The sequence below is a fragment of the Onychomys torridus genome, chromosome 7 (assembly GCF_903995425.1).
Source record: "Onychomys torridus chromosome 7, mOncTor1.1, whole genome shotgun sequence".
Classification (NCBI taxonomy): Eukaryota; Metazoa; Chordata; class Mammalia; order Rodentia; family Cricetidae; genus Onychomys; species Onychomys torridus.
Window position 1 is genome coordinate 18,960,446 of NC_050449.1, and position 25,041 is coordinate 18,985,486.

The 25,041-nt window shown below is 39.1% G+C and overlaps 1 pseudogene; it reads left to right on the top strand.

Moving 5' to 3' along the window:
- LOC118586973 overlaps window positions 1–20,632 on the top strand; it is a 76,145-nt pseudogene extending 55,513 nt beyond the window's left edge.
- Window positions 20,633–25,041: the final 4,409 nt, after the last annotated feature.

Sequence of the window (25,041 nt, forward strand, 5' to 3'; positions counted from 1 at the left end):
CACACACACACAGAGACAGAGACAGACAGACACAGTGAGAGAGGGAGACAGAGAGAGTGACAGAAAGGCAGACAGACTTATTTCACGTCACTAGCCTCTCTACAGTGCCCTTTGTTAAGGGCTTGCTCTAACAAATACTTTCTGTCCCCGGCACAGTGCTGAGACACCTCCACTGGTTCTCAAGTATACCCCTCCACTTCAGCTAGCCTCTTATGATCTCACTCTCCCAAGCCTGGTGCAGTTGCCTTCCTCTGGGTGTGACTGCCACCAACAAAGCTTTGCAAACAGTCTTATCTCAATCTCCTGCTGGAGACTGAAGCAACTTGCATGGAGGACTCCAGAGCATCATGTGCTGTCATTATTACTAACCTAACCTCTTTGGCTATTGGTCCCACCTTTCTTCTAGGTAGTTAGGACATAAGGGTATCTGGTTTCTAGAATTTTGGTAAGGGTCAAGGGACATGCTGAATGTAATGTTCTTACCCAATCCCAGCAGCTTTATCATTATAAAGGATCCCTTCAATCAACCAGAACAACAAGAGCCTAGAGCCTGTGGTAGACAGAAAGGCCTGCAAGGATGTTCACACCCTGTGCTGGGTGATGTTAATATGATGCCATTCATGACAAAGGGGTTTTTTAGAGTGTAATTGTCATTGCAGACACTGAAATGGAGATTTCTTAAGAGGGTCCAATCTAATCACACGACACCTTAAAAACAGAACCTGGCTGAAGGAGAGCTTGCCAGGACCATGCATAGATATAGGCAGGAGAGCAGCTGACCTTGTTCCTAGTTGACAGCAATAAGAGACTGGGGACTGATTTCTGCAGTGGCTAGGAACAGAATGTTGCCAAGAATCTAGGTTAACTTTGGGGCAGACTCACCCCAGAGTCCACAGGAAGACAGGCATGCGTAGCCAGCCTTGTGGACTCAGAGCAGAGAACACCATGCCCCGCACACTGACTCACACAAGGAAGGGGTATTCCATTTAGTAGTCTCAAGATGGGCAGATTTGTGGCAATTTGTTACTGCAGCATTAAGAAATGAGCGCAGAGTTGTATCCTGGATTGGGTCTCAGTAGGAAACAACTCTCCTGGGAAAGCAGAATCCAAATCCCCTTGAAATGTTTCCCCTCAAAGTCTGTGGTAGGATAGGACCCTTGCACCAGCAGTGCTGTGGTTTGAATAGAAAGTGTCACCCTCGGGCAAGCACTTGTTCCCTGAGTGTTGTGCTGTTTGGGAAGGCTGTGGAACCTTTAAGAAGTGGATCCTTGATGGCAGAAGTGGGTCACCGAGGGTGGGCTTCTGAAAATTATATCCCTCTGTTTCTAGTTGCTCTCTCTGCTTCTGATCCTCCACTGTGTGAACATTAAACACCTCACATTTCCTTCACATGGACTTGGCCACATGTTCCCCACTGTAGCAAACTGTAACTCTTGGAAGTTCTGAGCCAAAGTAAAGCATCCTTCTCTCAAAATGTTTCTGTTGGTTGTGTTTTCCTTACAATGACACAGAAATAACCAATGCAAGCAGCACCCACCAGAACCATTAGTCATAGCTACAAAGGATGCAGGGCTCTCAGACAATGACTGTGTCTTCCACAGTGCTGATGGCTATAGCCTGGAGAACTGTGAGGCTTGGATACCAGGGATGAAGCAAGAAGAAACCAAGGAGAAGACATGTTATATGGTGGAACTCAATCAGAGGCCAGAATTTTATGTTGTATGTTGATGCTAAGCAGGCTGTAGTTGATCTAACAAGGCTTGCTCTGCATGTCTGTAGTGTTACAGAAGGCCTTCTTATCATGTAAGGCACATTCCAAGGCTCCCCAGTGCATTCCAGAGCAACCATAGGACTAATAGAGAAGTCCACCAAAATTAATTATTGTCCACCTTCATGAGGCTCATACTGGACACAGATCAGATACTATCCAAATGATTTACACCTAATCACAAGCTGCCTGCCTGGATGATAATATGTTGGTGATGTAATAAAGGAGTTTCCCTGTTCCTCTATCCTTCCGCAGACCACAGACTTACTTAGGAATATAATATACAGATAATTTCCCTGTCACTGCCTCAGAGGAAGTATTGTATGTCCTGCATGAAGAGTCTCCAATCATGCTGAAGGTTGAGCTACACAATGGGACAGAGTTCTGCCTGTTTTAAAAAGTCTACAGAAATACCAGATGATAGGAGTGCACTGCATGCTAAATATGTGCCTTAAATATTAAAGTAAGATATTGAAACAAAGAGAAATAAGTGCAGTTAGTTTCAATAGTAAAATTGCTTACCCAAGGCTCTAAAGTATTAAGATGAATAACATGAAAGTCTTAAGTAACTTTTTATATTATTTTTTCTTATCAAGATTTTTCTATACTAAATGTACTACATCTGGGTGAGCTATCTTTTTCTCTAAAGTTACTGTCCTTGAAGTATGAATCCTTTGGCCTGTGTAACATCTTTACAGTATAAACATCAGCCTCCAAGGACTTGGTATCAGGACACTGGTGACTAAGTCTCAGGTGATGGGGGACAAAGCTGCTGCCCATTCTTGGAAGAGTCATTGGTGAAGAGCAACCTGTAGCAGAGCATTGCTTAACAGGAGACTGTATATTGCACAGAAACAAGGTCCTCTCCCTACTCTCCTAGCCAAACAACCCCCTGTTTGCAAATGGGAACTTGGTCCTCCAGAGTATGTTGTTGAGAAAAAAACAGAGGTCCGACTTATTTCACTTTAGATGTGAGGGAGTGATTTGTCTGTTAGGTATGTTGGAAAAGTCCATGCTGCCCCGAAAAAGCAAAAATGGGAGGCAACAGAGACTAGATATTAAGAAGATCCACAGGAAGTGATACATACCTACAGACTTGAGAGATGAGGAAGGGGAAGCTACCAGAATACATCATAGATAAAATACGTTCAACACAGGTAGTAGAGTTGGGGCACAAGCCTAGGGGGTAGAAAAGAGGATTGTGTGTGCCAGAAATGAGGAGGAAAAGATGCTGAAACTGAAGTGCAGCGTTGGAGCAGAATCAGATCCCTTGTGCATACAGATATGTTAAGGGGCTGAGGTTTTACCCCAAACACAGCAGGATAATATACATGGTCAGCGAATGAACACTGTGACCATGTGTGAGAGGAAGATGTTCACTCAGCTCCTGTGTATAGGAGGGAGGGGTAGGAAGTATCCAGAAAGTGAGACTAGTACGGCTTGGTTACAAGAACAATAAAAAGGGGCTGTTTTGATCCACTTTGAAGGTAAAACTTATAGGACTCAGGAATGCATTTGATGTGGGAAGAGATGTGAACAAAATTCCAAGTTTGTGACTTGCACCATGTCCTAAAAGTAGAGAATCCAAAAAGAGAAATAGGTACAGAGAGGATTGAACGTTTCATGTCTTATTTTTGTGATTCTTTGGTTCTTTTTGCATCTAAACAGACACTAAATGTCCCAAGTACATGCATAAGCTTCTAATTTTGTATTTTTACCTCCATACCTTCAGCATATAGCCCAAACATAATAATTTGATATGAATTGCATTCCATTTTTTTCTTGCTGTGTCAAATGGAAGTCAATATTCTCCCTTTGATGTTCCATATCTCCCATGACCTGCTGTGATGAACTTGCCATCTTCACATCTTGCCACACACCACACTTACCAAGTACATCTGCTTCATGGACATCTCTCATCTCTTAGTGCACCAGGCTCTCCTGTGATATCCAGATGTACAGATTTGTTCATCAGTTTGGCCCCATCCCTGCAGCCCATGTAAAACTTCTTAAAGATCACTCCTCTTCCAAGATCACCCAAAGTTTCTGGGTTGTGTCATCTACAGAATCCTATAATGTCTTATTCAAGCATCATTAATACATCACTTGTCTTGAGTCAGTACCAGTTGTGAGTGATTCTCCGTATTAGACTGTGGGATCTTGAAAACAGGGACTGTGTCAGATTATCTGTTTCAAACATTAGTACCTTGTATTAAAATTTATCAAGTCAGTCACTGAGGACTATACTCAAGGGGGTAATTATTCTGATGATAATAAAATGGCAGAGTCCATAGAAAAGTAAGAATTCCAGGACACTTGAATCCAACCAGAGAGAACTGAGGGATATTTAACAGTCTAAACTTGACCTTTGAACTCAACTATCCCACTTCAAGAAATCTACTTTGAAAATCACTTAAAAATATGGAAAAGTTATGTTGATTATGAGTTGTAGTGTTACATGAAAAGTAAAGTTTTATCAGGGAGAGGCTGTAGCATATTCACAAAAGGACCAGGATGCATCTATGAACTAGGAGGTTATTTCTGAGAACCAGCACAAATGGTTCTTAGGATACACTTTAAAGGGAAATGTTATAGGGGGTGGTTGCTATGTTAATTTTTGTGCGGGAAGCTGGATGGTGGTGGCACACGCCTTTAATCTCAGCACTCGGGAGGGAGAGCCAGGTGGATCTCTGTGAGTTCCAGGGCAGATCTTGGTCTATAGAGCAAGATCCAGGACAGGCACCAAAACTACACAGAGAAACCCTGTCTTGAAAAACAAAAAACAAAAAAAAAATTGTGCAGGAAAGAAAAGAAATAAACATACTAGTGATTTTAAGAAAAATAAATAAATCTCTGTGTTTTTATTTGTCAAATAAAACAGAAATGATGAACTTGAAACATAAAATGGTTATTTTTAGAAGTAATTTGATAATGTGTTTTCTGATATTCTGACCTTCAAATAATAAGCCCATTTTTCGTATATTTAAAAAAAAATAAGTGTAAGGAAAAAATAATGTATAAAGCTGGATACAAGCAGAGATGAACACACACACAAACATATATAGATTTATATATTTAATTAATAACAAGAGAGTTCATGGAAGGAACTATTTCAAGCAAGCTGTGGACCAGAACTCTGGCCATCCAGTTTTTGTCCCCTGCAAAATGTTGCTGCATTAGGGAGCTGAGTGCCTCCAAATGTCCAAATGCAAAAGCTTAGTCTCCAATTATAGGCTGTTGAACCAACCCTCTAGTAGCTGGAGACCTGCGACAGTTCCTTAGGTATTGGTGAAATTATTAAGGCCACTCTGCCTGGTTAAAGGGGAGGTTTATTCAGTGGCTTAACTTACAAATGAAGGGATAGGTAGGTTGCAGGGTCTAGGAAAGGTATGACGCAGTCAGGTGGTGTTTGGTTTACCTCCAGCATCCAGGGTCCTGGAACCAAGAGAGGCCTCTCCTTTGGATCCTGGGTCTTCAGCATCCTCTCTCAGCCCTGTCTTGTAGGCGTGACCATTACCAAAACCTCAATGGGGGTTGGAACTTCCAGGCCAAGGCTGGAATGGCTACCCCCTACATCTCCCCCTTTTGTCTAAATAAAAAGGTTCTAACCTAATACAAGACTATACACAAAGAAACGGTTACCAAATATTGTCCAGTAGTAATGAGGGATAATGACCTAGATAAGATGGAACTACAATCAATGCAAACAATATCAAGCAAAAAACACATTCTAAAATCCAGGGAAGTCTAGAGCGTGGGTAGGTGGCATGTTACAAAGATCATTCCAAAAGGTTCCTATCCTAAAGAACCTGAGTCTAATACTTAATATATTCTATCTAAGATATTATACATATATATGTATATATATGTATATATATGTATGTATATGTGTATATATATATATAAAGTTGTAACTATAACTGCTAGTTTTCAACCTCATCAAAGACCTGAGAAGGAATATAATAATACCTGAGAAATGGGAGAAGGACACAAGCAACTTTTGGCAGTCTTGCAAGAGTAGACAGAGACAGCTGGCAGCCTGGACAGTCACCTAATGTTTCTCAGCATCGTTGGTGCATTTAAATTGGCTACAGTCCTAGAGTATCTGACAGACCATTTTCAGAAGCAAGAATTCTGAAAGACCATCTTCCCCTGTCTTGGCAGAGTACAGTGGTCACTTTCCTTGTGTCCTGCTTGTCCAGAAAGGACAGCATTCGTACTGTCAGCAGTTGAGGCAAGGGCAGTTCTTTGCCCAGTAGACCGTTTTGTGCCAAGAAGACAAACTTCCAAATGGAAATGTCTTAGAAGCCCAACATTCTCCTGGAATCAATTTGGTGCTGCCAGGAGCAATTGTGTCTCACGTGAACAGAATTCTAAGTTATTTAAATGCCATATTCTCTAGGTCCATGAAGTGTTTGAAGATTACCTGTCCATCCAACCTATATATCTATAAATCTGGATAACCTAACTAACATAACTATAGAGCAGACAAGCATAGGTGACTATAAATCTGTAAGTCTTATCTACCTACACAACCTAAGGACAAAGGCTTCATGTAAACAAGGCAAACAGTCTATAAGCAAATGTACAGTAAAAGGACAAAGACTTTAAAATGTTGAGAACACACAAAATATGTTTAACAGAGGTAGGAATGTATAGTGCAATATGCAATATGATAATGATCCTAAATATATATTAGTATACAGAATATCTTAAACAGAAGTAGAACATACATACAGTATTACAGATATAAATTTACATTTGTATCAATATACAATTATTTCAAATAAGAATAAAAATATGTGTACATTATAACAAACATAGTTCTGCATTTGTATCAATATATAAATTATCTTAAACAGGAATATAAAAAATTTATATTTGTATCAACATATAAGAATTCATAACAGTGCAGATTACAGTGCAAGTTGTCTAAGGCTGCTATTTTACTAAATTTGTTTACTAATATATACAATAGTCTAACATAATATCTTATACCTATCCATTCCGTTTCTTCTTTCCCCCTTTTTTTGAAACATATTTTCTTTCCTTAAGGATAATATGAATTTAATAGTTTCTTCTACCCCCAACCCTGTAACTATCATCCATAACCCTGAGAAATATGAAACCTTAGGGAGAAGGGGCATCATTTTCTTAGAATTGCATCCTGCTGTTTAGGGGGTGATGGTATCTCTGTTGGGTATTGTGAGAAAGCTCAGATAGTTAAATATCAGTTAGACTAACTGTAGATTCTGCAGCAAGTCTCAGAGTAATGGGTTGTCTGAAATTCTGGCAAGAAGTGTAGTATGATGATGATTACCATGGCATCATTCTGGATTGGGTAGAGTTGTTGTTCTTGGGGCCCCATCTTCTTTCTGGAGACTTCAGAGACTGCTATTGGAAAAACTTATTTTTTATCAAAATGGAAAGTTTGTATTTAAAGACGACATGACATGTAAGAAAGAGTACTGAGAAATCAAGAGTAAGCATAGAGAGAATTAGAATCTTGAAGACAATGGTCCATTTTTATTGGTCCCCTTCTGTCCCACACCAGAGGGCTCTTCTGATATGGGACTGAAGAATCTCTCAACCTTTTCTTTTAGCAATATGCTTGGGGTTAGAGTAGGAGTGAGCCAATTCCATCTCCAAAGCCAGCTTTGTTTATAATTGAATAGGAACCACAACTTTTCTAGATTGATAGAGATATAGATGTTAGATGGTGATATTTTACCCTGTGTAGATTGGTACCAATAAATTCATTCTTTCTGCTGTAAACATCTGGATATCCAAGGCCTTATGATTTCTAGAAGATGGGTATTTCCATTATCCTGGAAAGGCAAAAACAGAACCCTACCCCAACCTTTGATTGTTAAATTTTTCTTACAACTTGAAGATATGTCACATTGGTGGGTGATCTTCTACTTCTCTTCATCAAGGGGTTTCTCCTGTTCAAATGGAATTTTTATTAATTTTGTTGGTATCCATAGCTTTTCTTCTCCTGTGGAAACAAAAGCAAAACCTCTTCCAACGTAAGACATATCCAGGTTTCCATTCTGAGGTCAACACATCTTTGAAATAAACCAGTTGGTTTAGCTCAGGAGTTTTGTCTGTCATCCAATGTCTCTCTGCAGCTGTTGTTCCTTTCTCATCAGCATTGAGAAAATTCAAGGTTAATAAAGCACTATGCAATCTATTTCTAGGAGTCATTGTTACCTGTTGCTATTTATTTAGCATATCCTTTAAAGTTCAATTGGATCTTTCTATGACTACTTGGCCTGTGGGACTGTGTGGTATACCTACCTGTAACATTACTTTATATTGTAATAAGCAAAGAACTGTCTCATTTTATTTGGAGACATATGCTGGGGCATTGTCTGTCTTAATTGGTACAGGTATTCTCATGATGGCCATAACTTCTAATAGGTGTGTAATCACAGAATCAGCCTTTTCAGAACTCATAGGAGTTGCACACTGAAATCCTGAATAGGAGTCAATGGTATGGTGTACATACTTTAATCTTCCAAATTCTGCAAAATGAAATACATCCATCTGCCAAATTTCATTTCATTGTATACCTTTTTGATTGCTCCCTGCAGGTAATGGAGTTTGGTTATAGAAGGAACAAGTAGGACTGTTTTCACAATATCCTTAGCTTTTTGCCAAGTAATGGAGAAATCCTTCTTCAAACCTTTGCTATTTACATGGTGTTTCTTATGAAATTCTGAGGCTTTTAGCACATTACCCATTAGTAACTTATCAATCTCATCATTACCTTGTGCTAGAGGTCCTGGCAGACCTGTATGGGATCTGATATGTGATACATACATACATACACATATATATATATATATATATATATATATATATATATATATATATATATACATATATACAGAATTAACTTCATTATTCATACAATTCCAGGAAATCATCAGAAAAAGGGAACATCATACATACATACATACATACATACATACATACATACATACATATTTCCTCATTAGTTAAAGGTACTACAATTTCTGCTGGGTCCATTCCTGTCAGCTGGCAAAGTCTTAATTTACCTTTTTGAATCAAATCAGACATCTTTTCTATATAAGACTTTAATTTCTTATATTTGGTTTACATGGTAGGAGTATCCATTCCAATATAGTATCTTTCCTCTGCATCAAAATACCTGTGGGGGAATGTCTAGAGGGGAATATGATAAGAATGCATTTAAGTTCCGGATCCACATGATCCACATGTGCTTCTCGAATTGTCTTTTCTACTAGAGCCAATTCCTTCTCAGCTTCGACTGATAATTCTCTAGGACTATTTAATTCTTTGTCCCCTTCTAGAGTATTAGCCAAATTTTGTAGCCCATCTTTGGGTATTCCCATGATACCCAGTAAGTTGGAAATGCTTCCTAACAACTTTTTAAGACCATTAAGAGTCTTCAATCAGTCTCTCCTTTGTTGTACCTTTTGGGGTCTAATTTTTTTGTAGCTCTATCTTATATCCTAAGTAATTAACAGAATCTCCTCTTTGTATTTTTTCAGGAGCAATTTGCAGTCTCCAGTGAGGCAAAACTTTTTTTACTTCTTCAAACATGCTTTCTCATGTGTCTAACTTGATCAGCTAATAGGATATCATCCATATAGTGATGAATTATGGACTGTGGAAACTTTACATGAATTATCTCCAATGACTTTTGCACAAAATATTGAAGCAAGATAGGGCTGTTTAACATTCCCTGTGTGAGGACCTTCCATTGATATCTCTTGACTGGCTGAGAATTGTTATAAATAGGTACTGTAAAGGCAAATTTTTCTATATCATTTTCTTGTAAGGGTATGGTAAAGAAACAGTCTTTTAAGTCAATAACTACTATAGGCCATTCTTTGGGTAGCAGAGAGGGCAAGGGCATCCCAGTCTGTAGGGAGCCCATTGGCTGAGTTACTTTATTAATAGCTCTCAGATCTGTCAGCATTCTCCAATTACCAGACTTTTTTTTTTTTTTTAATAACAAATACAGGAGAATTCCAAGCGCTGGTAGATTCTCTTTTGTCAAAGGCCACTGTCCAACCCAGACAGGTTTATTAGTTAGCCATTTTAAAGGTAAAGCAGTTGGTACTTCTAAGAGTTCAACAGCAGTTGTGCTCTGTTTGTGTACAGCCTGAATAGTTGGTGACTGTTTTTATTTTTTTATAGCATGTTATGATATTATTCCTAGAAACATGCATTGGTCTGTATTCCTTTTATGAGAGTGTAGTAAATTAAATCTGGGTATTCCACTGTTCTAACAGATCTCAGCCCCAAAGAGTTACTGCTGCATTTGCTACATATGGCTTTAGCCTTCCTCTCTGCATTCTAGCCCTATGCATCCAACCCATCTCGAACTCTGTTTTATCTGAGATAGGGTGCTAATTCCTAAAAGTTGAACATCTACCTCTTGAAGAGGCCAATTTGGATGCCATGATTTGGGTGTAATTACAGTCACATCTGCACCTGTGTCTACCAGGCTCTCCAGAACCAGGCCATTAATTTGAATTCTAAGCTTTAGTCTTTGTTCATTTATGGAACTCTGCCAAAATATTTGTTTTATTGTGTTCTTTGTAAACTGTGATTCATCTATCAGAGCTGTTTTATCATCCATTGCAGTATCAGTTTTTACATTAGGCATTGGTTTATTCAGTTGTCCTGGAGAGGAATTTCTTCCACAGTGGTTGGGAATGTTCTTACCACATTTGATTTGGGGGCCTGCAAGAGTCCCCCTGAGGCATTCCCACCAGTAAAGGGTTGTCTCGTATATCTATTTTTGATCTGCACTCACTGGTCCAATGTCGGCCTTTGCCACATCTTCTACATAATCCAGGAGGTGGATGGGGTCTCCTGTTTAGGCTATTCCTAGAAGGAGTATTACTTCTAGGATTACCCCATGTACAGTTTTTACTTATATGACCTGGTGTACCACATTTAAAACATTTGGTACCACGGGACTTTCTTTCACCTCTAGGATTTGTCTCTCCTATCCAAGCCTCATTACTGTAGTTAAGAGACTCAACACCATTAGTATACTGAATCCATTCTTCCAAAGGAGCTGATCTGATCTTTAGTGGTGTAAGTATTCTTTTGCATTCTGCATTATCATTGTTGAATGCCAAGTACTCAGTTAATATTTTTCTTAATTCTTTATCTGACATAGCTTTTGAAATAGCTGTGTTCAGCCTTTGTAAAAAAAAATCAATGAAGGGTTCGTGCAGTCCCTGAAATATCTTTGTGTATACCTCAGTTGCTTTTCCAGGTTCTGGAATTTTCCCCTAAGCATTTAGAGTTGCTGTACAGCATAGGGATATTGTATGCTCATCATAAGTGGCTTGTACATTCCTGTCAGTAAAACATCCCTCACCAAGTATTTGATCTTGGGAGATCACAAAACCTCTGAGTTTACCTTATTGTTCTAAATTTCTTGCCTCTTCTTCTAACCATCTTTTCCATTGTAACTGCTGGCTATATTCTAGAACAGCTGGAATTAACTGATGCCAGTCATCTGGAATGATTCTATGTGAGATAGACCATGAATTTAACATCTGTTTTACATATGTGGAGTATATCCCATATGTAACTACTGCTTCCTTTGTATTTTTAAAGTCCTTTGTTGAAATTGGTTGTAATGTATATGTCATATATGGCTCGGGGTATGTGTCATCTGCTGGCTTCTCATGGATGATAACAGGATAAGCCATTGTATGAGAGCCATTTGGAGATATTACAACTTGTATGGTCTTGCCCCTCTGCTTATTAGGTCCCTTGTCATGTTTATTGAGAGTTTCCTCCAGGGTTTGTAAATGAGCACCTAGGGTCTGTTCCAGGGAGTAAACCTCTCTTGTAAGAGAGATTCCTCTCATGGAATCATGGAAGTTTTATGTTCTTCTGAAACACATGATTCCATGGACCTTATCTTACCAATTATGATAATTTTTCTTCCTTATATAGTGTCTGAGTAGCCACAACTTCACTCTGGAGAGTTAGTGATCTATCCATTAAATATTCATATTTATTAGCAATAAAATCAATTTTGGGTATAAGCCTGTTTTGTAAATTCTGGTTAGCAGATACCAAAGAGAGAATATTTTTATGTAAGTCCTGGTTAGCAGATTCCAGAAAGAGAATCTTTTTCTGTAAGCCTTCACTGCTATCTTTTGAAGCCTGCGAATCTTCTTTTAAAGCCTGTATCATTCCCAATAATGACTCATCTTTGTTCTTATTATTAAACCAGTGTTTGAACTCTGTGTGAATTATTACAACAAATGCCAAAATGGTACAGGCCAGATATGCCTTAGGAAGGTTGTATATTTCTAGGAAAATATCATTCATCATACAGGCAAAAAGGTTTTTAAATTTTTGTGAGGTAATGTTGCCATCCATATTACAAGAATTACTCAAAATTTGTTAGTCAGTTTTAAGGTGTAAAATTATCAAGTACTTTTACTTGAAATAAGCTTACCTTTCTGTGGTTTTGGGGGTGCAGTAACACTTTTCAGCCAGCAGGAGGTGCTGGTATAGCTCCAAAGCAGGGCAGGCTGGCGACCTTGGCTGTTGGCACCAGAAGGCAGGAGACAAGATGGTGAGGAGCAGGCACTCAGGGAGGAGGGGGTATGCCTCAGTCACAGCGTTTTTGGCTAGTCTGGGGGCTAAGCTAGGGGACTGAGACCAGACTAGCTGCTCCCATTTTCGGAAATAGAACTGTGTAGGCGTTCCCTGATTATATGGAACTTTGCAGGTGGGTTTAGGTACCCCCCAGCCAGGGAGAAGGCTGAGGGTGGGAGCTGCCCAGGCCTTTGGAATTTGCCCCACATGAGCACCAAATATTAGTGAGATTATTAAGGCCACTCCACCTGGTTAAAAGGGAGGTTTATTTAGTGGCTTAACTTACAAATGAAGGGATAGGTAGGTTGCAGGGTCTGGGAAAGTTATGGCACAGTCAAGCGGTGTTCTCTGGAGAACTCTGCTCAGTCTACCTCCAGCATCCAGGGTCCTAGAACCAAGAGAGGCCTCTTCTTTGGATGCTGGGTCTTCAGCATCCTTGCTCAGCCCCGCCTTGTGGGCGTGACCATTACTGAAGCCTCAATGGGGGTTGGAACTTCAAGGCCAAGGCTGGAATGGCTACCCACTACACTTAGATCCTGAGGATGTGCTTTCAGAAGGATTGTGGGACCTCAGTCTCTTCATCTTTCCCTTCTGTCACTTGCTGTGGTGAGTGGCTTGGCTGTCCCATGTTCCTGTCAGGATGTGTTGTCTGATCTCAAGTCCAAAGCAACAGGACCAACTATCCATGGACTGAAGTCTCCAAAACATCTTTGGCTCAAACAAACAAACACATTAGTGATTATAGAGAAGAAAATCTCAGTATAAAAGTTACACTAGAAAAAAATTATACAGAAAAGTGTGATGGAAAACTAGTAGCTAGTTATAATACTTATATTCTTCCTGCATCATCAACAGAAACTGAAAGCAATGGCATCCTACCCTTAATGATGTCACCTCCTGGCCACTGCAGGGAGCCATCCCCTGTGGTGGATGGGTCCTGTAGAGGGTATAAGGTGTCAGTGGGGAAGGAAGTGAGGCAGGCCATGGTGGTTGGGAGAATCTTGCAGCTTGACTGACTAGCAGCTAGGGTGTTTATTTCTTTATACAGATTTGGTTAGCAGGAATACATTCATGATGTTCCAAAACATGATCATATCATTTTTGGTTTCGGACATATGTTTCACTTCCTTTTGCTCATCTTTTAGTCATCATTAACAAACTATGACAGAACAGAGTTACCATTTCCAATCATTTTCCCTCAAGTTTTGACATCATTAATAAACAGAGTTATCATTCTTACTCATTAACTTCATAACCCAATTTTTGAGAATCTAGAGGCATTTGACAGCATGTTCTCAGACTGGTTGCTTTGATTGCTTCAAGGACACTAAACCAAAACAAAATCTTCAACAACCCTGGGCATTTTGCCATGTCTCAAGCAATGTATTATTAACTCTTAGTGGTCAGAGTGCCCAGGAAAAATCCTCAGGCTAAAGCTGCTGCAGTTATTATTCAAATTCTGGCATAATACAATCAATGTTCACATTTATATCCTTATAGAATTTGTCTATATGTCTAATCCTAGCATTCTGTTGTTCCTTAGTCACATGACATTATAGTGCTTCTGCATGAGCTAACTTTTAAGAGAGGGAGCTCCTAACACCTCATACTTTTATTATCTTTTCACTCCATACTTTGCTCATCAGTATGTCTCTGTGTACATCAGAGTTGTATGCCATGTAATTGTCTGAGTGGACAGTGGGAAGAGCCTTGTAATCTGAACTGTGGCCAACTCCTCTAGCGCACCAGATCTTGATGACCTTTTTGAATTTACTTTGTTTTGAATATCTTGTTCCACTGTAAATACAGGGATAGATGTTTCAAGAATGTCTCATAGCCTCATGAAGAGACCACTGGCTTTTTTATGTGTCACAACCTCCAAGGTATAAGGAAGACCTTCAAGTAGATAAGAATATCTCCCTAAAAGTGTGTGTGTCAGGGGTGGGGGGATAGTATGTTCAGGACTTTCCTGGGTAAGCTTAGAAGCAGCAATTCCTGGGAGAAGGCATAAATGATTCATAAGGAATTTTCCATCAACACAATATCTTCAAATTGTACAAATATTTAAAGGGCTCCAAGTATGTAACAGGTGGAGATGAAAACCAAAGGTGGCATGGCAGCCATCATGAGGCTCAGCTTTGCTAGATCTTTGCCAAGTAGCTGTGCTGGCTTTATGACTTCTGCCATTCTATTTAGATATGGCTGTGCCAGACCACCACATAAAAACTGGTAGAAGTAGAAAGGAAAGACAGACATTCTTCTATTCACAATGTTATCTAGTAAGAAGTGAAGATGGGATGGTGAAATCATACAGTCTCTGTTTTTCACCACTCAGTATAAAATCAGTGAAACAAGTTTTCTGAATGAGTGTAAAAACGTAAGAGTCAGGGTCATAGAAAGCCTTCCTTTCTAATGTATAATGTGATTCTCTTTACTGATTGAAAGAGGGAGAGCCACCATTATAATGGAGAGATGTGGTTGCACCCATCTTAGAATGTTTGAAGTTAACAAGAATCATTTACCACCCTGAGAGACAGGACTCCTAATATAATTCTCTATTATAGGTTTAGCATCAGCCACGACTAGTCTTATCCATATTGTCTAACATATCAACCTTCTAAACCCAGTTTTCCAATTTAAAGGACAGAAATAATGCTGCAATAAAATAACTGAACAAATATAGAACTTTGGGGAGTGCTCTGCAAGACAACTTAACTATACTCACTCAACAGTTGCAATGTGATTAGGAAGAAAGGTTTGGGACTTTAAAGTTAAAGAAAATAAAGAGCATTTATAGCCCTAGAGAGGAAATCTGCTGGCCTTAAATGGGAGATTCAGCCTAGAAGTTTCATCATAAATTCTGGGATCAGCAGAGTAGCAGGATCTCAGGCTGAAGAAGCCCAGAGAGCAAACATGAGGTCAATTTCAAAGCTGTGAGTGGTCTCTGGAAATGAACATTTTAGGCAAATAGGAGGAGTGTCTGAAAGCTAACTCCAGTGTATTCCTGATACCTCTTAGAGAAGGACTAAACAGCCAGCCACAAATAATGTCTGTCTGCAGTATACACACAGGAAAGAGGATACGCAAAGACATTCTCTGTGCCTATGAGCTCCCCTGCAGTGCTTCCTCACAAGCCACCAGCAGCAGCGTGCCCCCTGCCTCACAGAACAAAACAGATACAGCGTGAATACTGTGTTTTCCCTTTGTTCTGGACAGCATATTTGAGCAAATATTTAAACATACCTATCTGTGTCTACCCCAAACATTAATACAGGAAAAATAATCACACTATCTCATCATGAGAATTAAATCTACAAAACCAATGAAAACTTGCAAAATTTCCCAACAAAAAGAAATACATTTAAAAATCTCACAAAAAATGAAAGTCAATGGATGATAGATGGTAGCAATTGTGTTTGTAATTCTCAGAATCAGGGAAAACTTATTTTTATGAGAAAGAAATAAAATACATGAAGAGCAGTTATCTACCGATGATTGGCAGAATGACATTGAAAGGTAATGGTGGCTACAGATGGTTAATTATATTTTTACAGTGGAATTTGTAATTGGACAAAAATATTAAGACACTATCTCAAACTGGGAGATAAAGGAACATTGAAGAATGTAGTAAATAAAGTTTTATAAAGACATGGATGAGAGTGATTTAGGATAGACTGAAACAGGAATCAACAGGCTTCTCTTCTCCCTCATGTAAGATTGTCATGGCAGATTCTGTCTGATGTTTCTGCCTTGGGACTTGGGAGTCCTTGAAGTCTTGCAACTTTAGAGAATGGCTTGGTCTGTAAAGTGTGCCTAATGTTGATCAACTTCAGTTCTTTGCACAATAACAGCAATACACCCCTCACCCCATGACAGAGGACTCAGTACATGCTTCTGCAGCAGTTTGCACAATGCCTGTAGCATCATGTTGGAAAACAGGTACTCTGAACACCAGAGATCTCCTGATGGATGCTCAGCTTAGAGAGGTGAGCAGACAAGTGTGTGTGCCCACTGCTGTGCTTCCTCAGTGGGTACAAGCCCCTACTTTCCAGCTTAAAGTGATTTGCAGGGGACCAAGAGACCCAGTGCCCTCTTTTTTTTTTGTAGTAATCTCTTCAATTTTGGTTTTTTTCCATTCTTAGAAACCAGAGATCAAATACTCAGAAATTTTAGAAACCACAAGTTTATAAGGAGAAAATTAGAAAGTGATCATGCATTCTCAGCAAAGATTTCAGAAGACTTAAATTCACACTTAAGGCTAATCTTTAATTAGCAGTCAGCCTTCAAAAATTACTGAAAGAGTAATAAAAAAAAGTCATAGCAAAACAAACAAACAAACAAAAAAAACCCACAAAAACCAAACACCAACAATAAAGTGGAAAGGGGGAGAATATGATTTCTGCAGTCATAGAATTATTTGATTTAGGAATGCCAATGTAAAAATAGACAAAGTATGCAAAGGCACATATGCTCAAATTGTGGAGCACTCAACATGAAAAGTGAATGAAGAGAAATAGTTCCTGACAAAGACTTTATGGAGTACCTGCTGGGGAAAAGTTTTTGGAACAGCTGTTAAAACCATACAAAGAACTAATGGAAGATGTGAAGAAAATAGAAGAGCCACTCAGACCAAACTGGAGCCCTCAATAAAATAATAAACTTGAGATGAAAACAAGCACCTGAGAGCCAGAAAGTACAAGAACTGAAAATTTTTAAATTTTAGAATGATTTAAAAGCAGAAGAAGGAATCATTAAACTTGAAGAGAAGATATAGAAATCATCCAATCAAATAAATAGGAGGAAATCAAAGGGAAAGGAAGAGAGCCAAAGAGATAGGGATATCTTCAAGAGGACAATATAGGTTTTAGATTTCCTGGGTCACTGCCCCATCATAGCTAGAAAATGCCATTTTCCCACAGATGTCCCAACCCTCTGGTTCTCACTGTCTCCCAACCCTTCTTTGACAGTGTTCCCGTGGGTGGGGAGTTTGTTGTAAATGCATCACTTGGTGTTGGGAACACCACACTTTTTGTTCTCTGTGTTTTACCCTATTACAGATTTCTCTAATAGTTTCTGTCGACTGGAAAAAGAAGCTTCTTTAATGAAAAGTGAGAGTTACATTTATCTGTGAGTATAAGAATAAATATTTAGAATGAAGAGAGACATTGTAGGGGTTTAAGTCAGTGGCAGCTATAGTTTCTCTTCTAGGGTCCATGACCTCATCAACTACTGGTTGTGGTAGTTGACTAGCATTACAGTACCAGACATGAAATCCCTCCTATTGTGTGGGCCCCAAGTACAATTAGACACCTGTGAGCTATCAAGATATAAATGCCACTCTAACACCATTTGAGACATGCTGGTAGGAATTGTTATGTCCCATAGGCTTTACAGGTAGGTAGGATTGTTAATTGTTTTTCTCCCTAGTCAGCTTGCATATAAACCTATGGGAGTTAGTCCTCAAAGAGGAGGCTTAGAAAAGTCAGTTCCAACTCAATTCCTCCAATTCTATGTCTGAAATGTGCAGTGTCTCATGCAACCTTCATGTTCTTGGAGTAAACCATCCAAGTCTTCAAGGCACTTCTGTATTTCTACCCTAATAAATAGAAAGTAGGTCTTGAGAACACACTATGTATTCATGTTTATAGCACATCATTCATGATGTTTCAAACATGTAAGCAACCCACATGTCTGTCCATACAGGCATAAATAAAATAAACAATACAGAGTGACATCTTCTTTTTCAATTGTTACTGTTTTATATATACAGCTACAAAATGCTGAGTCTGGTCCTGTGTTACTTTCATGACAGGGAGGGGAGGCCTGGGAGGAGTTGAAGAAGTAAAGAGAATAAAGGGAGATCATGCAATTGTATTTTATTTTAAAAATTAATAACAAAACAGTGTGTCAATAAGACCTAACAGATATTCTCTGAAGGCTACTCAATAATGGCATATAAATTTTAACAGTATAGATATAGATATAGATATAGATATAGATATAGATATAGATATATTTTTTTTTCTGCAGTGCACACAGGACATTTTTTAGGATACAACATCTGTTAGGCCACAAATTAAAGTATCTTTCCCAAAGACAACACAATGAATATAGACATAGGTAATAAAAGTAAAATTGTAAATTTACAAGTTTGGATGTTAAATAATAGGCTCCTACATAGCCTTGTCTCAAAGAATAAATCACAAAGAACTTCAGAAAACACTGAGAGATGAATGGCCGTGAAAAGACAATATATCAAAGCCTAGGGACAGAGCCAAGCAGCAGAAGAGGAAGCCTGTGCCAAGACAGTCTCGAGAAAGTAGCACAAAGCCAGAAGATTCATGCTTTCTGATCTTAACACTTCATAAAAATAACAATAATCCAAACCGTGTTGGTCTGGCATGAAAACAGACATACAGACAATGAAATGGATCCCAGGCATGTGCTTTCTTCTCTTTGATCAGAAGATCTTTTTAAAAATGTTGCCCAGTCTATTGAATTGGAAAAGAACTCTCTTCCCAACAACAGTGAGGGAAAGAGATCTGAGTGCCCAGGGATGGCCCTTTGTTCACAATCTGCACAAATGGATTTAATATCCAACACAACAAAACTTAAAATAAAAACCATGGCAAAATTCTTCATCAGATTTGGAAAAGACTTTTTTGACTGTGACACCAATGGCCCCAGCAACAAAATAAACATTAACACTTGGTGATAATTAAAGCTGGTATTCATTAGAATGTGGTATCGTCTGGGGAAAAAAGGATGACAGACAACAGAAGACACTTAAGTAATATATTTGGATAAAAGTATAAATAATTCAGAGTGTACAGAGAACTTCTAAAGTCACTAATAGTTTAGCAATTGGATTGAATACTGGGAAAGGGATCTGCATAGGCTATTTCCAAAAACAATGCAAAAATTGTTGATAAGCACATGAAAATATTTCAGCATCACTAATAATGACAATGAGATATCATCTCATGCCCATTAGAATATTTACCATAAAACAACACAAAACAGAAGTAACAAAGAGTAGAGAAGATCTGAAGAAATTGCCATCATGTGTACTGTAGTGGGACTACAAAAAGACTCATTTATTATGGAAAGCAATATGATAATTCCGCACACAATCATAAACAAAATTGCCATCCAATTCTGCAAGGCACTTCTGTATTTATACCTGAATAAGTAGAAAATAGGTCTTGAAAACACATTCATGTACTTGTGATTATAATGCATCATTCATTATGGTTCAGACATATAAGCAGATCATATATCTGTCCACACAGGAATAAATAAAATACGATGTACTCATACAATGGACTAGTTGTCAACTTTTTAAAAAGGAAAAAAATCTTAACACATTCTACAACAGGATACTAAGTAAAATAGTCACTAATAGGCAGATGTTCTAAGCATTGACTTGGAGCAGTTAAGTCATAAAGAAAAAAGAAAAATGTACTTATAAAGGCTGAGGGATGATGACATGGGAAATTCTCCTTTGATGGGTGGGGCTACATGCCCTGAAGTTACCTAATATCAATGAACAATTCCCCTAGTAAGTTTTTAGTCATGTATATTATCACAATCAAAACGACGGGCAGTGATGGATTCTCCAGAAAAAAAAAAAAAAAAAACCCAAAAACTGTTAGACAATTGAATGAAGTCTAGTTGTAGCTAGGTTTTGTAAGAGAAAAAGAACAGAGCAGGCAGTAAGTCTTGTGAATTAATACTCCAATGTCATAATTTCTGGGTGTCACAGCAACATTTGAACACTACTCCTCTGGCAAGACTAGCCTTCTATGGAAAGTAATAGAAGCAATTGTTTATTTGCTCTACAGGAATCAGACTTAGCCTATTTTGGATTTCAGTGGATTCTGCCTTTCCAGTGTGGGACTCAGCCAAGGAGGTTTCCAGTGGAAGAAGGGGATTCTTCAGTTAAGCTAGAATTGGGCTGAGCTCCAGTGCTGCCTATAATGGGGAGGAGATTACACCTGACAGGCAACTCCAAAGATGCCCTGGAAGTCATTGTCCAATAACCACCCAAGTTCCCATAGTGGTCTATATGCACCTATTGTGGTCTATATGCACCCATTGTGGTCTATATGCACCTATCATGGTCTATATGCACCCATCATGGTCTATGCAACAATGTAGAAGTCACCTGTACAAAGCATCAAGGAAATGCATCCCAAACAGCATCATAACATCTTCTTTATCAAGGACTGACTGGGTCAAATGTAATGAACCAGTGTTGTGGGATAATATTTTTGTACACTGTAAAGATGTGTCTCTGCCGAAGGCACCTTGTGATTGGTTTAATAAAAAGCTGAATGGCCAGTAGCTAGGCAGGAGAAAACAGGCATGCTGCAGGGGTGAGGGGCAGATATGGAAGGACTGGGAGGTGAGTAGGATTGGGGTGCATGATGTGAAATTCCCAAAGATTTAATAAATAATTATGTTTAACAAACAAAAGAATATGTTTCTGTTCTTAAGAAAAGAGCATCTGGATGGTGGGTTGCTGAGGTTTCAGAAGTTGCAATTACAAGGAGAAGCAGTTTACCCCAGTTGAGAGGACAAAGAGAAATGGCGGGGATTACTAGATGCTTAAAGACAGGGTCCTCAGGAACAGAGAAGAGCTCTCTCAGAAAAGGGCACTGATTGCCTGATGGTCCAGGTGTATAGCTTCAACTTTGGGGCCTCTCAAGATACAGCTTGTAGAGCACACCCTTAGTCATAGAATGATGCTGCTGTCACAGCTGTCCAGAAGAGGATACCATGGGGCTGGTTTTAACCAAACTGGGTACCTACTATCATCAGCAAGATGAGCATCATTGCTGGACTGGAGTTGAAATGAAAGGGAAAAGGATGCTAGCAGGAAGTCCTTTCCCCCTGTCCCACCTGGCAGCTTCCTTCCGTTTCCTTCTATTGATTAAGCCCACATGAATCACTGAGGAAGGGAAAATAACTTCCACAGTCACCTGACCCTAGAGTCAAAGCTAGAAGGGTGATTTCAACCTGGGAGACATTAGCAAAAGCTCTCTGTCAGGCCACAACTGTCAGGAGTAGCTGGAAACACTCTCAGTCTGCAGCTATGAGTGAGAAGGACTTGGGACCAAAAAAGAGGCATGGGCTAAAACCTGTGAGGTGGAGAGTGCAGGGTGTGATCCTAATGCTCCCTCCTAGTTTTCTGATGCTAGAGACCCTTGCCTTCTTGTATCATGTTTGTCTAATTCTATAGTTGTTGTGCCATTCTTGGTAACCCCTAACTCCTCTTCAGCTATGAGTCTTCAGTGAACCCCATGAGTTTGGACTTCTGAATATTAACCCTGGAAACTTTCTCTGATGAAAAAAAAGTATATTTTGTATACTTGCACTCTGACCTTCATAATAATATTTCTCCCCAACAATAAAGTGCTTAATTGTAGCCCATCTTTGTATTACCCTATCCCATAAAATCTACATCGGCTTTAGAGAGCCCTATTCATCCTCCTCCCTATCTGTCCACAGATTCACTTGATGATGTCTTCTGACATTGGACATAATTCTTAATGCTAAACACAGCAGCAAGGAAACAGATTGTGGGTCTGCTCTGTGCATTCCTGCTTCAGTGAGAGAAGGCAGCAGAAACAGACAATACATAAGCCAGTGCAACAAAATAGGTCACAAAATAATGAGTCCTATATGGAATTGAACAGAGAAATATGAGTAGATGAGAGTGATGGAGTGTGAGGGTTAGAGTGTGATGGAAAGGGACTCTGAAAAATTCACAGTTGAACAGAGATAAGAATGGCATCAGTCCTGGGAACAATTATGAAAAAAGCAATTAATTATAGGTCAAGGGAAAAGGGGAGAAAAAAAGACTCAAACAAAAGCATATCTGATATGTTCAAGGACAAAACCAACCAGCCAGGAGAACTAGGAATAAACTGGTTCTGGTGAGACAGACACTGGCACCAGACACAACAATTCACATGGTGATCCCTAGCAAGAACCCAGTTCACCCTAAGTGAAACAACAAGGCAAGTGCATAGGGGATGAGCAGGAGGGAAAGAATATTTGATTTAAATATGACAAATTATCCTGGGTTTATATGGACTTTATAGTTTCTAAGAAGAAATCAGTTTAGAAGAGATACCATTTACTACTAAGAAATAAGAAACAACTAAATCACAAATGCAGTGTCCTATATATTTTCTTGTTAAAAGAATTAATTCAATGGGTTTTCAGATATCACTCTTATACATGTATAACAGGAAACTATACATGAACTAAATTGGTTGAAGTGTTGCCTAAGCTGTCTTCATGATTTGATTATTTCCTAAAGAGTTTCAATGAAGTCTTTGGGGGAGACAGCATACTAACTGAGCACCCATTATGTGCTAAAAATCCAACAGATATACCACCTGGCTTCACCAAGTTCCAGTCCAAGAAAAAGAAAGGAAGGAAAGAGAAGAACAAGGAATGCTGACAACATCATGTGTGCAAACACTCCCTGTCCTTAGAGCCATGCTTAGGTATGATCTTGAATGTCAGACAAAACTGGGTTTGATTCCGACTTACCACGATGAATGCCTTTGGTTACAGATTTCCTCTGAATAAAAACTACCCTGCAACATTGCTTGGGGTGAAATAAAATGCTGTGTGTAAAACTCTACCTAGCAGGGTATTGGCTGCAATTCTGGAATCTGTGGTCACATGAGCATGTGTCTTGGTGTGCAGAAGTGTCTGACATGATCTCCAGTTATGTGGCACTATGCCCACAGTGCCCCAGGCTTTTCTGACTGATTCATTATCTCAGTTATACTTGGGAGATCTGTAACTGAGATAGGTGGTATGTGTGTGCAAATATATTATGACAGTTTTGTCTCATGATAGTTGATTTGGTATCCTTTTCCACCAAAAGAAAGAAATATCTTGTTGCCCCTTTGGAATGAAGATTGTTTTAATTTACCATTCTCTTTATTTGGAAGAAATAAAAAATGAAGGATTGGAAGGAGTGTGATTGGAATTCAAAGATACTGAAGGACACTGCCTAGTATCACAATGTCAAAAGATGTAGTGAGGGACCACTGAGCTTGCTCTGTCTGTGAGCCTTCACTGTTACCCAGCTGTAAGTGAGACACTCCAATAAACACTTCCCTGACTCCCAGTTCCAGGAGACTCCCAGTGCTTGTGAGAGCACACTCCACAATCTTGCTGCTAGAAATGTCTGTGGTCTGGTCATCTTCCTGGCCATGTACTTACAGGTAATGTTAGGCAACATGGCTATCTCTTATTTAAGCAGAGAAAATTCAACCCAAATCATTCTTATCTTAAATGGTAAATTGTTTGTTGAAATATTCTAGGTAATAGCTTCTTCAAAGGGAAATGGGTAATCTACCTCCAGAACCTATGTTTTTCTTTCTTTCTTTCTTTCTTTCTTTCTTTCTTTCTTTCTTTCTTTCTTTCTTTCTCTTTCTTCCTTCCTTTTCTTCTTCTTCTTCTTCTTCTTCTTCTTCTTCTTCTTCTTCTTCTTCTTCTTCTTCTTCTTCTTCTTCTCTCTCTCTCTCTCTCTCTCTCTCTCTCTCTCTCTTTCTTTCTCTCTCTCTCTCTGTCCTCCTCTGGGCCTAATTAGAACTTTCATTTGCCATCTGGCTCATTTGTGTAAGTTCTTAAACAACTATGTTTAGGAATTAGACAAAGTACATTTTTTTTTCTATGTATGTCTTCCACAGCATATGGCTATGAAAGGGTAACCCTATGTTTTGGCACCAGAAGGATACTAGATCCAGACAACATCAACTTGAACAGGACTCTATGGTCCCAGTGTGGCTTTATGTAAGCAAAAAATTCCCTTTAATTCCTAGTCAATTTTAAATAGAGGTTACATATGCATGTGCTATTGGACTTACTTTCTGAGGGGATTTGAGTTGTAACAAACATCTTGAAGGAGTGTGAACTTGGAGAATGGTGACAAACACTTTATCATTCGAGACCCGTACAACAGCCAGCGAAGACTCATGAGAGGAGCAACAGCTTCACATGCAGGCAGCATATGTCTTTAGCCACAACAGATACACGAGTGTGCTCTGTGTTTTATAAATTTCTAATTTCAAACTGTTCCAAGCAGCTCAAATTAATTTCCAGCATGTGCTGTCCCTTAGAACACATTTTGGAAAATAAGTTTTTGCACTTGAAGTTTTAACTGATGTGTACAACCAAATATCAGCTGTGAAAAGAAACCTATTTCACACACATTGTGGGAAACATCTCTCAGGGATGCTTATTTTGTTCAAAAGTTCCTCCACAAATCAGTGACTCATCATAATAACACTGTGGTGGTTTGAAAGAAAATGGCCCCCAAGGGGAGTGGCACTATTAGGAGGAAGGAGGAAGGAGGAAGGGTGTCACTATGGTGGCTGGCTTTGAGGTCTCTTTTTCTCAAGCTTCTCTCAGTGTGACAGTTAGTCAATTTCCTGTTGCCTGCAAGATGTAGTACTCTCAACCCCAGCACCACATCTGCCTCATACCACCATGCTCCCCTTCATGATCATAATGGACTGAATGAACCTCTGAAACTCTAAGCCACTCTCAATTAAAAGTTTTCTTTATAAGAGTTGCTGCGGTCATAGTGTCCCTTCTCAGCAGACACATAA